The sequence below is a fragment of the Elephantulus edwardii genome, unplaced genomic scaffold (assembly GCF_000299155.1).
Source record: "Elephantulus edwardii isolate Elephantulus edwardi_28Jun2011 unplaced genomic scaffold, EleEdw1.0 scaffold00458, whole genome shotgun sequence".
In the NCBI taxonomy this organism is placed as follows: Eukaryota; Metazoa; Chordata; class Mammalia; order Macroscelidea; family Macroscelididae; genus Elephantulus; species Elephantulus edwardii.
This window is the reverse complement of record NW_006400208.1, coordinates 478,953-484,225: the sequence shown is the minus strand read 5'-3', so window position 1 is coordinate 484,225 and position 5,273 is coordinate 478,953.

Genomic DNA, 5,273 nt, shown 5'->3' with positions numbered 1-5,273 from the left:
CCATGATACATCTTCAAGGATATGAACATGTATGGCTAAGCACAATTGATAACAGTGCATCTAAATTCCAAAATCAATCTCCATAGTAGTCTATGTGTTTCCTACTGTCAAGGGGGCCCTTTGGAGTGGTGGGAGAAGACCTTCACCCTGAAACCCACAGTGTCCCTTTTCAGCAGGAAGTAGCTGGGAGAATGCACCATCCCCTTTTTTTGTGAATCGGGGTGGAGTCTGTCTCAGGGAGGAGTGGTGGGGAGTGGCAAGGGGCACACTGACAAAGGAGATTAATCAGAACTGGCTTTGACAAGCACTGTGGCAATTGGACAGTTGAAACAGACATGGGGGGGGAAAGATGAACGAACTGGGGATGAGGGTGGAGAGAACAGTGAAACAATGAATGAGTGAAAACCCAGAGTCTCTGTAAATGTTCATTAAAACTAATAAAATTTAATTAAAAAAATTAAAAAATAAAAGGGTTTTGTATAGCTAATTTATTTTAAAAGAATTAGTGAAAATCAGGTTAAAAATGTCCCAGACGTACAGCTTTTTCTGTCATACCATCTCATTACCTCTAACATCAATTATTCCTCTCATTTTTATTCCCCAAATCTGTAATTTCCAACTATCAATTATGGTCTGAATTGTTGCTAACTTACACATTGAGTCACCAACTATTACTGATGCATCTTAATTGCATTTTCAATCAATTTCATACTACAGAATTTGATAGATATTATCAATTTCTTATTTTTTTTTACTTTAGTTGTATATTTTATATTTGCCATGTTGGCAGGCCTTCCTTGTATGTGTATGGACATTATCTTTTCACTGACATCATTGTTCTTCAGGTTAGATCTCGAAATGTTCTTTTTGAGAGTGTTTGGGACATCATTTATCATCAATTTTTCATTCATAGCATAATGTTGTTGTTGTTCTTGCGTGCCATTGAGTCATTTGCGACTCAAAGCAACCCTATGTATAACAGCCCTAAACCCAGCTCTGTCCTGTGCCAGTCTCACTGTCTGCGACACACCCACCCCAATTACCCCCGTCAATGAAGCAATCCACCTCCGAGGGTCTTCCCCTCCTGCGCTGTCCCTCCACCCTACCAAGCATGATATCCTTCCCCAAGGACTGGTCCCTCCTTGTAACATGTCCAAAGTATGTCAGACGAAGCCTCAGAATCCTTGCCTCCGAGGAGCAGACTGGTTTAACCCTCTCTAGGGTGAACCTGTTCATTTGCTTAGCAGTCCTCTTCTCCAGCACCACAGCTCAAAGGCATCAATTCTCCTTCTACCCTCCATAGTCATTGTCCAGCTCTCTGATGCATAGCAAGTGATTGCAAAGATCGTGGCCTGTATCAGGCACACCTTAGTCTCCAGAGTGACACTATTGTGCTTCAGTACTTCGGAGAGGTCCTTAACAGATTTTCCCATTGAAATACTTCTTTTAATTTCCTGACCTCTGGTGTCAAGAGTGTTGTCTGTGGAGTCAAGTAAACGAAAGTTGTTAACAATCTCAGTCTCTTCACCATCCATCCTGATGCTGCCAATTGGCCCAGTGGAGAGAATCTTTGTCTACTTGATATTGAGCCTTAGTCCATATTGAAGGCTGCAGTCCTTGACCCTCTGAAACAACTGCTTCAGGTCATTCTCAGTTTCAGCAAGCAGGGTTGTGTTATCTGCATAACACAGATTGTTGATGAATCTTCCACCAATCCTGATGCCACACTTCTCCTCATAGAGCCCAGCCTCTCGGATAATCTGTTACGCATACAGGTTGAAAAGGTATGGAGACAGGACACATCCCTGGTGTATGCCCTTCTCAATTTTGAACCATGCAGTGTTCCCTTGCTCTGTTCTGAAGACTGCCTTCTGGTCGAAGTATAGGTTTTGCATTAGCATGATCAAGTGTTCTGGGATTCCCATTCTTCTCAGAGTTAGTCACAGCATATGGCATAATAGATAATTAAAAATGGCTAATGCCAGTCCATTTCAGTTCAGGAATACCTAGTCTATTCTATGGACCTCTGGTGATTCAGTCTAGAGGCAGATGGTTTGAATCTACCAGCTGTACCTTGTGTGAAAGATGGACAATATCCTTTCATGTGATTTTAAACCTCTGAAAAAGAATCCCTAGAGGGTCAACCATAATTTAAGTTTGGTTTGACTGCTTTCACACACTCACCTCCTCCATTTCCCACCCCCTTCCCTAATTCTTTAGTGTGGGGAATTCTGATGGCTAGTCTGAAGGATGTTGTGCAGCTAACCAAAAGGTTAACCAAAATGTGCATCCCTAGCAGTTCAAATCCACTAAGGGTTCCCCAGGAGAGAGACAATCTTCTGCTGTTGCAAGTCACAGCCTCAGAAAACCCAATTTGGGGTGGGAGGAGTGTCACTGTGATTCAAAAGGGACTCAAGTCTTAGTCTGTAAGCATTTTCCACCATGAGTGACTTTGTTGAAATTTGATATGAAGGTGAAAATGTTCTATCATTGATGACTTTGCTGATATTTTAAATACAGATGGCTTAGTGTCTAGCCTCACATAAACCAATACAAAGTAAACTGACATATAAGTTGTAAATAATCCTGAAATAGAAGAAAATGTTTGTGTTAGGGCTCTGTTTATTGTTTTTCTTTTTACTCTTCAGTTTCTTTCAATCTCTCTATCACACAAGAACATCAAATTGTCTATCCTTTGGCTTTACTAATTTATAACAGGTTTGTTCTGTGAATGCTCAGGTAGACCTGAATACAATGTTAATCTTTGAAAAGTTTCAAACATCATCCAAACATTCTGTCCTCTCACAGGAATGCCACACGTTAAAACCAACATCTTAGTTGATTTTGTTTCCAGAAATTTGCAGGAGAAACGCTATGGGAACCCTGGGAGATAACATTAAGACACACAACCTCACTGTGTCTCATGGTCTGTGAATCACAGATGCTGACACACTTTATGTCACTTGCTCACCCACCAGTGTGTTTCCAAGGATGTAAATTACATAGAAACAGATCGCCCATGTTTCACCCCTAGAATGGCTGGTGTATTAGAACTGCCAGTGAGAGGCATGAACTTTGTATTTAGCAGTAAAACGTGTATGGATTATGCTGTCAGAGCTCCCTGGTACTTTACACTAGTGCAGAACAACCTGATGTTTTTCTGCTTATAAATCTTCCAGACTGCTCACACACTCACATAGGTTAAGAGTTTATTATTTATTTCCCCCTTCCATTCCTCTGAACCGTTATTTCACTAATTTTATTTATTTATTTTAAAATTAAATGAAAAATATCTTGCAAAAAAATAAAAAAGTAGTCTCAATTAAATATAAAAGCTGCTAAGTGGAAACTGTTTTCTACAGTATTTATGACTAAATTGCCAATATAATGACCTAACATTCCCAATATTTAGTATGTATTTCCTAAAAACGAAAAAAATATCTTTCTACACAATGACAATGACACTTTTAAGCTTAGGAAATTAACTTAGATTAATTACTTCATTGTTTTGCCATTTTTCTAAATAATAAGCAGATCCAGTCAAAGCTATGTTGTCACACTTGTTTAGTCTTGTTTACTTAGATCCATCAGTGTGTTCTCTATTGCTCCATTCTCAAGGCCTTAATACATTTTTGCATATATTTTTTGACACATTTCTTTACATAAAATGGGAGTTATGCGTTAAATTAACCACACTCATTCAATATTGTACCACTGTTGTTATGAACCATCTAGTTGGAACTGACTTACAGCTGACTCTCCAGTGGGTTTTCAAAGGTTGTAAAGCACTAGAGAGGAGATTGTTAATTTTTCTCCCACAGTACAACTGATTAGAACTGAGTGCCATTAGGTTGGCAGCACAATTCCTTGTCATGAGGCCACCAGAGTTCCTTAAATGTTCAACTGGACTAGCTAGATTAGTAAGACAAGAAAGAGGAAGAAAATGTATACAAATAAAAAAATAAGAAATAAAGCTATCCTTTCCCACAGATGATATATTTATAAATTTAGAAAATCATAGATATCACATAAGAAAACTTGTGGATCTAGTGAGAATTCAGAAATATTCCATTGTATAAGAACACCACACACCAAAAAGCAGTTAGATTTATTTACAGTAAGATGAAGTACTTTAAAAAAATTTAAAAATTAAAATAAAAAGTTAAATTTAAAAATAATTTAAAAATCTTGTTATTAATTGAGTTGATTGTCACTCATGTTCTTATTGTTAGGTGTTACTGAGTTGACTCTGAGTCAACAGTCTACCTTTTGAATAGCAGATTGAAATCCTGCCTGATCTGTGCCAGCTTCACAATCTCTCCCATGTTTAAGCCTATTGTTTCAGTCACTGTGTCAATCCAATTCTTTGAGGACCTTCCTCTTCTTTACTGACATGCTACTTTTCTAAGCAGGATATAATTTTCAAGGATTGACTACTCCTAATAATATACCCAAATTATTTGAGACCAAATTTCACCGTCCTTGCTTCTAAAGAATGTTCTGGCTACACTTCTTCGAGCAGATTTATTTGTTCTTCTGGCAATGCTTTCAGTACTCTTTGGCAATACCACACTTCAAAGGCATCCGTTTTTCTTTGGGCTTCCATATTCACTCTCCAACTTTCACTTACATGAAAATAGCATGGCTTGGGGCAGGTGCCTTTTGGTCTTTAAATGGACATCTTTGCTTTGTAGCCATATAAAGAGGTTCTTGCCAGCAAATTTTCCTAGTGCAGCATATCTTTTGATTTCTCGACTGCTACTTTCATTGGTGTTAACTGTGGATTCCAGTAAAATTAAGTCCTTGACAAACTCAATCTTTTCTCTATGGTCCAGTTGTGAGTATTATTGTTTGACCAGACAATATTCTAGAACTATTCACAAAGTATTTAAAGCCCTGTTATTTCAGAAGTTGATGGCCAGGCTTGCTTCTTAGTCTATTTTAATCTGGAAGCTCTATTGAAACCTGTTCACCATGAATGACTCTCTATTATTTGAAATACCAGTGGCATAGCTCCCAGTATCACAACAAAACCCAAATCATCATAGGACCGAAAACAGACGAGTACAATGAAATGCAACGAGTACATCACTATGCCATCAGTGTTCCTACTCCAAAAAAATAAATCAATAGAAAATACTATTAAAAATAGATACAGAAAGGATAGAAATATTTAGGAATTACCCTAACCAGAGATATCAAATACTTATAACATGAAAATCCAAAAACAAAACAAATAACAAATTACTACAAGAGACTAACAAAAACCTACA